Source organism: Cnephaeus nilssonii (genome assembly GCF_951640355.1).
Source record: "Cnephaeus nilssonii genome assembly, chromosome: 8".
NCBI classification, from domain to species: domain Eukaryota; kingdom Metazoa; phylum Chordata; class Mammalia; order Chiroptera; family Vespertilionidae; genus Cnephaeus; species Cnephaeus nilssonii.
The window spans coordinates 16,425,187-16,437,248 of record NC_137079.1 but is presented as its reverse complement, the minus strand read 5'-3'; the positions used below and the strand labels follow the sequence as shown (position 1 = coordinate 16,437,248).

Below are 12,062 nucleotides of genomic sequence, written 5' to 3'. Positions count from 1 at the left end.
TTTTCTCCATCCTTTTTTCCCACTTAAGGTTGTATAATAAGCATTTAGTCGTGTCATTGAATTCATTTATGAATAATACTTAATGGCTTCATAATATTCTGTGTTGTGGGTATTGCTCTGAGGTTGACCAGTTAGGTTGTTTTATTCTTTTTTAAAGAAAATGAATGAGTATTGATGAGATGAACATTCACATCTACATATCTTGGTGAATTTCAGATTTTTCCCTTAAAATACATTTGTAGAAATGAGTTACTAAATTAAAGAGTATGAATATAGTTTTAAGACTCTTGATAGTATCTTGGTCTTAAGTTTTCAAGAGCATTTTATGACTTAATATCACATTTTTTTCTCTTAAAGAATATTATATTCATTTTAATAATGAGAAAACTGTTTTCTAGCACTTTCTGTGAAGCAACACATGCCCAAACCTCCTCCCAGGAAACATCAGAATCCAGATCGTAGTTGGCAACTGTCAATCAGCTTCAAGATATCTGCCTGACCCTGCCTCTCCAAGCCCCCAGGATATGTATTTTCAAATGTCACTCTGAAATGTGCGATTATAAAGGAAACCAGAAAATAGCTCTTGACTGTAAAGAAATAGAAATGAGTGAGTGCAAAAACTCAGATCTCCAATACACTGCACTTGAAACACATTGAAATGTAACAGGACCAGCTATTACTAGGACCAGCTATTACTGTGACTCGGGGTCCAAAGCCTGGCTGCTTACCTCTTTTCTTGTGTAAAGAGGAAGAGTGAACCAAGTGTATGCTAAAGTCTTAAGAGTCAGCATCAGGTGATTCTGTGTTCCTTCCCAGCAGCGTGCGGATTAAGAGGCAAAATGTCCTAAAAGTACTTTGAAACAATTTTGAGTTTGAGGTTTTCTTTAAAATGGTGATGTTAAAAATGACCATCTTGGAGGTGTGAGATATTGCAGAATTGGGTGTAGATTAAGAGTTTAGGATCAGACAGACTTGGGATTAAGCTTCCCTAATTATTAGCCACGTGTATCCTTATGCCAATGACCTAAATACTTTGAGCCTTCATTTCTTCAACTGTAAAAGGGCTGATAGCCGAAACCGGTTTGGCTCAGTGGATAGAGCGTCAGTCTGCGGACTGAAAGGTCCCAGGTTCGATTCCGGTCAGGGGCATGTACATTGGTTGCGGGCACATCCCTGGTGGGGGGTGTGTAGGAGGCAGCTGGTCGATGTTTCTCTCTCATCAATGTTTCTAGCTCTCTATCCCTCTCCCTTCCTCTCTGTAAAAAATCAATAAAATATATACATTTTTTAAAAAGGGCTGATAACAGAGCCCACCTCATTAGGTGGTTGGAAGATCAGGTAGATGATGCATGTGAGTGGCACATAGGAACCACTCAGGGACCATCATTGCAAGAACCTCTAAGATTATGATGCCAAAATAAGCATTACTCTTAGTGCAGCAGGGGAAACTGAGGTTCAGGCAAGTTTCCCCTTGCCAAAAACTACACAGCATATTAGTAATGAAATCACAAATCACCTGTGGTTTACTTGCCTCCGTGTACTCCTTCATCACCACACAATTCAGGGAACAGCTGATTGAGGACAAGGATTTCTAATGAAAATTTAGGTTGAGTAGTCATGTTTGTCTAACCATAGTCCAAAGCCAATTGCCAATGTTATATGTTTGCAATCAGATGTTATCCAAGCAAGATGGGAAAGTCATGATTGGATACCTCTGTCTAATAAGGATGGGATCTAAAAACTTCTGCCTAAGGTTCAAGATTTCTCTTAGTTTGGCCTCAGTTTACCTTCCCATGTTTCCCTCCTGTCACAGCCCCTCATGTGCCCCAGGTTTCAACTAAAATCCATGGCACATCATTTTCCTAACACGGGGATTTAACCATGGCTCTGTTGGAGCCGCAACTCCTTCTAGAGGTCCTTACTCCTGTGCCACCTGGCAGCTTCTCCTCGTCCTTCAAGGTCCATCCAAATGTCAATCCTTCCTGGGCGAAGCCTTCTCCTCTTTCCAGACACACTGATTGCTCATGGCCCTGGGTGAGTTATTGAGACACCACTGTTAATCACCACTTTGCACAGTGTTGCCATGTGATTTAGCTTCAGGACCTGTGGGTACAGGACATCCTCCTCTTCTGGCAACACCAGCATAACCTGAAGTGGGTCAAATCTTCCCAAAGCTAGGCAAGGTTTTCTTCTCAAGGCCTTGAACACCCACAGAGTCTGAGTTTGAAGATACATGGTTGTTCTCAAAAAGGAGAGTGAGAAGGAAAATGTTATCCTTAATTTTTTTTTTTGTTTCATTCAGCAGCAAATAAGACATGAAGATTTTAAGTGGATTATCAAGTCACAAACATTATTTATGCTTTTCTCCCACTGTTAAAAATGGGAATCCATTTTTTTCCTCATTTTTAGAACCTGAATGCCTACAGCAAGGCATGTTAGTATATGCACAGTAGCTGCTCTGTGGTTCATTGAGTTAGTCACTTACTAGTACTGCATGACCAATACTGTGCCAGTCATATGCTGCATGCCTAGGAGACACACCTGCCTTTTCATTTGAACTCAGATCCAGCCACAACACTTAGCCTTTTCAACCCCAAAGATTGTCCCAGTATGGGGTTGCAATAGAATATTATGGCCCCACAGAGGTCTCTGTAGGTTCTTGCACCTTCATTCCACATTCTTCCCCTCTGTTATCATTTCAATTTAATGTCCTACCCCCTCCTTTCTGCCTGCCTAAGCTCCACCATGCCTAGACAGACCTCTCTGTCTTCCTGTAGCCTTCCGGCAGGTAGGCACTCTAAAACACAGTCTCTTCTGTTTTACTCTAGTGGGTTTGTGTTTGCATGTCTTATCTCCTCCATAAGACTCTAAGCTCCTGTACAAGGCAGTTCTCATCTTCTTTTAAACTCTTCAGAGTACTTAGCAGATTGCTAGGTACACAACAGGCACTTAATAAATAATTCATTCTTCACCACAGACATTCTTCACATTCCAACAGATGCAATGGGATCTTCTAATCTTGCTACTCAATCTGCAACCTAGATCAGCAGCGTTGGCTTTTTTTTTTTAAATAAAGAATTGCTTAATACAAACTACTAATACACACACACAAACTACAAAGTGTTAAGAAATTTAAATATCTAAGTCACAGCAAATTGGTGGCAATTTAACAACCAAAATGGACAGGATGCTTGAAGGAGCTGGCAACTGACTAGACTCCCACGGTGAAGAGGGCGCGTCTTTAGAGGTGAAGAGGGGCCAGGTGTAATAGTGTTTCAAGTTCCCTCTTCTTACGGAGAAGCATGAGAGGCACTCCATTCAAGGAGAGGAGCCTGCTGCTCTTCAGTTGGCCAACACTCTCAAAATCTAGAGGATTGAAGGGAAAGAATTTTCCTATTTCTGGATAGGTGTTATCCAAAGCAGGGACAGAGCTTTATGCTTTAACTAGGAGCCCGTTGCACGAAGTTTCGTGCAATAGACTTTTCCTTCACCTGGCTGCCGGCACCAGTTATCCGTCAGCAGCAGTTTTCCTCTGGCCACCCGCCCATCAGAGCGCCTCCCGCCAGCACGATCGGCCACCCCGAGAGGAACTCCGATCGGGAGGCGCTCCGATCGGGCGGGTGGACAGAGGAAAACTGCTGCTGGCGGAAAACTGGTGCCAGCAGCCACGCAATCGGCCACCCCGAGTTCGGCCACCAGTGTCTTCCGCAGCGCTGGCCTAAGCAGCACCGGCCGTTTAAGCTGGCAGGAGGAGCGGGGGTCGGGGACTCGCGAGTCCCCGCCCCCCACTCCTACCACCAGCCAATCGGCCACTCGGAGTCCCGCCCCCCCAGCCTCCCGCTGGCCCAATCGTTGGGCATAGCGGAGTGATGGTAATTAGCATATTACCATTTTATTAGGTATGATGATGGTCGTCTTGGTCATCCTTTTGACAGAGAAGTTTGTTTTTGTTTGAGAGGTCCATTAGCCTTTGCTTAGTGACTTTCCTGTGGCTCTGTTGAAACTTCCATAGCCTTTCTGGCAGCTTCAGGTAAGGCAGTTGGGGCAGCAAACATTGCCAACATGTGGTGTGGAAACCTGTGATCTCCCATCTAAAGCTTTGTCTGAGGGCCCGGACCCCAGCGTTAGCCCATCCTTAGGAGCCACACAGGTGGCTGATTCTCCATTTTCCTTACCACAAAGAACAGAGTAGCCAATCTGGATCAGGTTAGGATCAACAGCCAAACTCATCCAAGATAGGCCTGGGCATCTTCTGGGAGCTGGGTAGAAATGCAGAACTGACTCAAAATCTGCATTTTAACAAGCTCTCCAGGGGATTTATATGCGTGAAAAGCACTGCACTAAATGACACTAATTGCCAAATTCTGGGTCTTTGCTTCCTCACTTGGTCCACTGTTTTTGCTTCTCCTATACCTGGCTCTTCCCACATCCCCCACTCCCTGTGCTTCCCTTCCCTAGTGCATCATTTTAACCCTCTTTCCAATACCCTTAATGCTCTCACTCCTCTAATCTCCATTTTTGTCTACAGAATACCAACAATTCACTTTCTCCATTTTTTGTTGTTGTTTTTTGAGGCCCTGGCACCTACCATGCTGGGCCTCATGTTTTGTTGAGCCCATATGTGCCTTCCTCATAAAAGAGCTAAGTGAGAAGTCTTCAGCAAGAAATCTGAACTCAATCTTCTCTTGAATGAGTTATAACTCTTTTTGCCTTTTCTGTTTATCAACTCTCTCCTAACTGAATGTGGGGTGGCAGTGAATCTGTGCTCTTCATTTATAGATTCAGCTGCTAAAAAGAATGTGAAAACTGAACAGTCTTCAGTAGTTAAGCCTAAACCTTTAACTCAAAGAAAGGTATGCCTCACTTTAAAACAATCAAACACAGAAAATTATACTTAGAAGGAATGCCAATGTTTGCTTTATATAATAATTCTTCCATTTAAAAAAATACTTCAAAAGGTCTTTAAACTACTAATCTTAAAGTGACTTAAAATTACATTTATTCACATCTTGATAAGAGCTCAGGCATCTTGAAATTCAGGGGAGACATCTTCAGTTTGAGTTACTGTATTTTATGTTGAATCCAGGGAGGGGGTGGGGGACAGGTCTGGAGCCTGAATTACAAAGCAAATTACCTCTCTTCCCCACCCCCATATTTTGTAGCAGGAAGTGTTGCCTGTAGAAGTGGGTTTCTTGTGGGGTCGCAAGGAAAGCATTCCAGGAGACCCACAAGGGAGGATGAGGTCTGGTGATAAAATGTATTTGTGGCACCAGATGCAAAATCAAAGGAGTTCCCCTGGGTTTCCAGTATCCCATCTCTGTCTGTCCTACCATGGAAAAGTCCAATCTTGCCTTCACCAGGCCCAGGAATAGGGCCAGTGTACAGACATTGTGGCATTCCAAGGTTAGTCCAGTCCAGCCTTTCTCACTGTCCAGCTAGCTTAGGTTATTTTCCCAGCTGTGCCTCGGCTGGGGCCCTACATTTGGAGTCCCTGTGGCTGCCAGGACTTCAGGTGCTGCTAGCCCCACATAGCTGCTATGAAGAGAACATGGGAAGAACCTGGAGAACACATGTTATGGGGAGGGGGAGAGATAAAGGGCTTTGTTAGCTGGGATTATACTATCTGGGGCTTAGTAAGGACTAGGCACTTTTTTATACTAACCAATCAACTTCCCAAGCTTTCTTGGGCTTCTGAAGAGTCCCTCCTTAACGAATCCATTCTTCCCCCAGGCTAGACTGATAGGCCTCTGTGGTCCCTCCCCATCATGGCTCTTACTGCGCATGTGCTTACCCCCTCTTTATCATTCTATCCCTGCCCACAGCGATCTGCAGGGGAACTGATGGGCAGTTCCCTGGGGAGTGTGAGGCTGTAACTTCCTAGGGAAGTAAGCAGGCTTATGTTCCCTAGTTGATTATGGGTAATAATGTCTGGTCCCCTTTGCTTCCTTCCTTTATTAATGTCTAGCTACCTACACTAACAGAACTAAACAGTTAAGTACTGCTGCTGAAGATCACATTACTTGTTGACTCACATTTCCTACCTGAGGCTTCATTTACAATGATAATTTTCTTTAGACTTAAAAACAACAACACGATTGTTCATAAAGCAAAGAGATAGATTGGACAGAGTCTTCCTTAATGCCAAGGGCTAACAATAATTGAGTGGTTCGATTTCTATTCATTTTTCTTAAATCTCTGATTGCTTACACAATAATTTTCTTCCCCAATCAATTAGTCTAACAATTCACATCAATATTTTATTTTTAATGGTTGACTACTCATTTCATTAAAAATGTAAGTGCATTAGCTCAATGTAAAATGATTCCAGAGGGATAGCCTTATTTAAATATTCATAACATGAAAATTAATAAATCTGAGCATAGTGTTCGCATTTTTAAAAGGCAGGCTGCTGTCTGATGTATTTGGTCCTAGATGAAATTCACTAAGTTAAAAACCTTGAGCATCATCTTTTTATTGATTCTTCTTTACAATAAAACAATGCAACAGAAATGTTATGAGAACAGTATTACTATCCAATAACTCATCGCTTCTCTCAGCTTCACCCACTTATAACTATCTTCCCTTCCTTTCTGTCTTTCTTGCCACCCTCCACTCCTATTACCTGAATTCTGACCACTAAATCAGCCTGCCTGAAATCAAAGAAGTTGAATGCTGGATGTGCATAATATTTATTTTCATTTTACTCAAGCTCTCTCTTCTCCCCACCCACCCCCAAATAAAGCCAATGAATTATAATAGTGCACAGCAAGCTTTGGAAAAACAGTTTCCATTGGGTTCCCTCCCAATTGAAGGACGAGGCATACACTACATGGGGGTAAAGGTGTTTTTTGTATGTTGATTTATAAGTATATATAACTTTAGAATCAGCAAACCTGACAAATCTATTGATTAGAAGGTGAAAGAATCCAGACAGAGTAGGGCATCTCTGATAAGCTATCAAAGCCTGGAGAATACCATTTACATCATTCACAAAAATTAACTTGAAATGGATTAAAGACTTAAATGTAAGACCTGGAAAAATACTCCTAATAAAACTCTTAGAGAAAACATAAAGAAAAAGCTCTTTGACATTGGTCATGGCAATGATTTTTTTAATATGATACCAAAAGTATAGGCAACAAAAGCAGAAATAAACAAGTGGGACTATATCAAACCAAAAAGTTTCTGCACAGCAAAGAAAACAAGTAACAAAATGAAAATATATTGCCAACCATATATTTGATAAGGGACTATTATCTAAACTATATAAGGAACTCATATAACTCAATAGCTATATATATATATATATATATATATATATATATATATATATATGTCTAATATGCAAATTTTCCCCATGGGAGTTCAACCGGGAGACCGGTTGCTTGCTATTATGTGGGATGACCACCAGGTGGCAGCGTGGAACAAATGAAGGCCCCAGCAGGCAGCCGGCAGCCGTGGAAGGGAGGCCCTAGCCAGCAGCTGGAAGGCCCCCGATAGGCCCTGATTGCCTGCCAGGCCTAGGGACCCTACCAGTGCACTAATTTTGTGCACTGGGCCTCTAGTAATAATAATAATAATAATCTGATTTAAAAATGGGCAAAGGACCTGAATATACATTTTTCTAAAGAAGATATACAAATGTCCAACATATGCATGAAAAGGTAGGTGCTCAACAGCACTAATTATCAAAGAAATGTAAATCAAAACCTCAATAAGATATCACCTCATACCTGTTAGGATAGCTACTATAAAAAAAAAAAAGAAGAGATGATAAATGTGAAGGAAAGAAATCCTTATACACTCTTGATATGCATGTAAACTGCTACAGCCACTATGGAAAACAGTATAGAGGCTCCTCAAAAAATTAAAAATAGAACTATCATATGACCTAGCAACCCAACTTCTAGGTATATATCCAAAGGAAATGAAATCACTATCTTGAAGAGATATCTGCACTCCCATGTACATTGAAGCACTATTCATATCAGCAAACTTGACAAATCTATACATTGATTAAAAGGTGAAAGAATCCAGGTAAAGTAGGACATCTCTGATAAGCTACCAAAACCTTGAGAATGCCATTTATACATCATTCACCAAAATGGATACCTAAGTATCCATCTATACATGAGTGGATAAAGAAAATGTGATATATATATATATATATATATATATATATATATATATATATATTAAAATTTTAAAGAAAATCCCACCAGTTGCAATAGCATGAATGATGCTGGAGGGCATTATGCTAAGTGAAATTAGCTGGACAGCAAAATAAAACATTGCATGGTATTACCTTACATGTGGGATCTAAAAAAGAACAAGAGAAAAAAAGAACAAGTTCTCTTCCAGTTCTACATTATGTATACAAAAGAGTAGTTCTTTGAAAGAGAAAGCCCAGGCTAGACTGGCAAATACATGGTACAAAAGTGGTGCCATCCTCCCCATAAGGACCCAGATCACCCTTCTTTATTTGGAGTCCCTACAGAGCCTCAGAATCCTGCTCTACCCACTCCTTCAGTCAGCCTCTGCCAAATGCTCACCATCGGCTCATGAGTTGAAATTTACTTGCCATCCCTGAAGGGGAAAGATTAACAGAAGAAAAAAGTTAATTTCCACGTAGGCAGGGCAGGGCAGAGCTCAGCAATAATGATGGCCGGGTTTCAGAGGCCTCCCCAAGACATCAGACTTTGGAGGTCAAACTCAGGTTTGAGGCTGAGAGAACAGAGAAGCCTTCAGAACAGCAAGGACAAGATCCCCAAGTTTGTTTGAAATGGAACCTGAAATCAAACACACGGACACTTCTGTGTTTAGTTCTCAAGATGTGGAGCTGTGTTTGTGATTCAGGTCATCCTTGATAAATTACGTTCTTCTTCTGGGCCAAGGAAGGAAAGAAAATACTCAGATCCATACTCTGTATTTATTTGATTTTACTGAAAACGTATATATTCAGTTGTTCTATTGTAAATGAGGCACATGTGGAATCCATATATGTAGGGGAGAAACAGATGGTGCAGTCTCTCCCTGCATGTGTCCACGGAGGCTATGAAGTCTAAGATATACAAAGAATTGAAGGTTTGGGGATAGTGTGTATATTATTCACAGCTGAAAAATCCCGGAGTCATCTACTTCAGAGTTTCTCCAAGTGTGGTCTACAAACCACCTGCCTCGGAACCTCCTGGGGTGTCTGTTAAAATGCAGACCTCTTGCATCCGTCTCCTCCACAGCTCTACCAAGCCTGATCCTCGGTCAGTGACGTGCTCCCAGTCGGCAGGGAGGCTCTTGAAGCAACAAATGTTACTCTGTGACTCTGGGGACCGAGGGATGTGCTTCTGGGCATGACTATTTCATAGACAAATGCAAATTCATTTTAGACTTATCAGGGTTTTAATATTCTCTTTATCCCTCCTTTCCTTTATCAGCAGATCGTGGCTTTGCTATCTTTGTGCTATTTTTCGCCATTGGTCTTTCTCCTGGGTCTGTAGCACATTTTGTCTAACGAAGGGGAAGCTTCTAAAATCATCCCTTGTTCCATCTGGACTTGTTTTTGCCCCCTAAGTCAGTATAGCCTCTCTCCAGTTTTCCCGCTGTGCCCTTGACGCCATTAAACAGTCTTGATTTCCTGAAATCTAAACGGGCAAGAATGAGCTACAGGCAAAAGGAACAAGAGCAACGCTGCATATGTCTACCTTCTCCTTTCACCTGGGGGCTGCCCCACATCCCAGCTAACATGATGAAGTGGGAATACAGTGGCTCTCATCATCACAGAAAGGCAGCCCCCTGGGAGGAGTAAATTATGGCACCTGTTTAGTTGCATTAAAATCACTACCTAAAAGGGAAAGAGAGTAACTGAATGATATACCGTAGGTGGCGGGAACCTAAGGGAGAATTTCAGAAGTTAAATGTACTACAGATCTCAGCTTGGCGGGGGCTCCGAGCACAGAGCCTTACTTTGCAGATTCCAGTGATGGCTGCACATGATAAAGGCCTGAGAGGTCGGAGAGCATTCGAGCATCAGTTCACAAAGGGTGGGTGGGAGATCGCCGTCCTCTGAGGAGTTACCTGGACCATCCGCACAAACGAGGGGGCTGACAGCCTGCACGTGAAACAGTCGGTGGCCGCAGGATTGAACAGGCTAAGTCAAGTTCCTGGAAACGCTGATCGTCTGATAGGTTGTGCGGTGTAGAGTGATTTTTCTCCTGGAGAGCTACTTCCGCTAACGTAGGTGTCCTCTGCGCTGTCCTTTGGGAAAAGAACTGTTGTCAAAATATCTGCTAATGGGAGAGTCTTGCAGATTTTCTTGTGTGTTGCAAGTTGTTAAATGCCACCCGAGAGTAAGAATGTACCACAGGTCTTCGGCAGGATTAGGGAATTAGAGGTCAGGATGACCCTTGTGGTGGGGCTGAGAGAAAGGGATGCAACTGGAGATGCTGAGGCCTCTGGCTGCCTTGGTAGATAGGACAGTCCTCCCTCGGTATCTGGCGGGTGGGTTCCGAACCTCCAGTGGATACCGAAATCCACAGATGCTCAAGTCCCTTATACAAACTGCTGTAGTATTTGCATATCACCATGTACATCTTTCCCTATACTTTAAATCATCTCCAGATTACTTATAATATTTAATAGAATGTAAATGCTATGTAAGGAGCTGTTATACTGTATTGTTTAGGAAATAATGACCAAAAAAGTCTGTACAAGTTCAGTACAAATGCAGCCATCCTGGGCCTAACTATATAGTACACGTCAGCAACAATGTAACATTTCCCCCCAAATATTTTCCATCTTCAGTTGGTTGATTTGACGAGGCTGCAAACCCTGCTTTGAGTTTTGTAGATGGTAGATGTGGACAAAGGTACAGAGGACCTAGCCTGATACCTAGGAGAGAAAGAAGAGGGCCTTAAGCCATGGCCTTGTGGAAGGTGACAGTCACTGAGTACTCTCCATGCACTAGTTACTGTGATAACAATATTTTAAAATTACTACTATTAACACACTACTAATGTTAATAATAACATATAAGCACCTAATATCATCTGGCATAATCCCCACAAGGATCTCATGAGGTTCACATGATTATCTCTATTATTCAGAAAAGCAAACTGCAGTTTAGAGAATTAAACTGGTCAAGGTCACATGGTCTGATTCCAAAACCCTGCTTATAACTCCTATTCTATGTGCTTTGCATTTTCAATGGATGATGGCACTTAAGACTCACAATAGCTCTGTATGGTGGAAGGTCTAACACCCCCTAATTTATAGATGAGGAAATGGAGGCCTAGAAAGCTTAGGGGAGGTGTTGCCTACAGGGACACCTCATAAGTGACAGCTCCAGAATACATGCCCAGGTCTACCTTATGCGAAAGCCTGCCTCTCGATAGACAACAATGGCAAGGTTGGGAGGGTGACTTTCCATTGGTGGGAAAGGTGACCTTCAATGCAACCACAAACAATGGCTGAGACCTTGTCTTGCCAGGTGCCACCCCAGCCTGGATCTAGCATCACCCAGACCCTGGCTGCAGGTGTGCAGACAGAACTCTCAGAGTTTCAGACAGTGTACATTCAGATGGGACAGAACTGAGTGACAAAATGCATGGCTCAGACAATAATGGGTGGTCAAGAAGGCAGGAGAACAACCCACCTTAGCCATGCTCACATAGGATTCTGTGATTCAAATGAGACCTACACCAGCCCCTCAGAGTGGGCAACCTGGGTTGGGGCACATTCTCCCAGGACAATGCTGAGATAGGCATAGGAGACACTCCCCCCATGGTGCTCCTAGCTCTGTGGCCGACTATCCCTTCCCCAAAGGCAGTATCTTTAGGTGAAGAAACAACATTTCCAAGCCCCTGGTATTACTGAGTCCTGCACGGCTGGAGGCCGCCTCTCTTAGATGAGTTTGCAGATCTTGTGAATAAGTTTTACAGTTTAACTCACAGAGTAGCAACCTTAATTCCAAAGTCTTTGGGTAGCTTCGAGGGACCTAGCTTATACCAACTCCCAAATATGAAGATGCTACTGAGGCTGGCCAGCATCTGTGTGTGCTCCACTTTTCC

General features: G+C 42.7%; 1 pseudogene across 1 annotated transcript in view; it reads right to left on the bottom strand.

Moving 5' to 3' along the window:
* Positions 1-3,132: 3,132 nt before the first annotated feature.
* LOC307104479 (securin-like) overlaps positions 3,133-12,062 on the bottom strand; it is a 53,651-nt pseudogene continuing 44,721 nt past the window's right edge. The window contains exons 2-4 of the transcript in view: positions 3,889-4,197; positions 3,719-3,741; positions 3,133-3,431 (exon numbers count right to left, since the gene is read on the bottom strand). The product of the transcript in view is annotated as a securin-like (transcript). The remainder of the gene's footprint in view (positions 3,432-3,718; positions 3,742-3,888; positions 4,198-12,062) is intronic.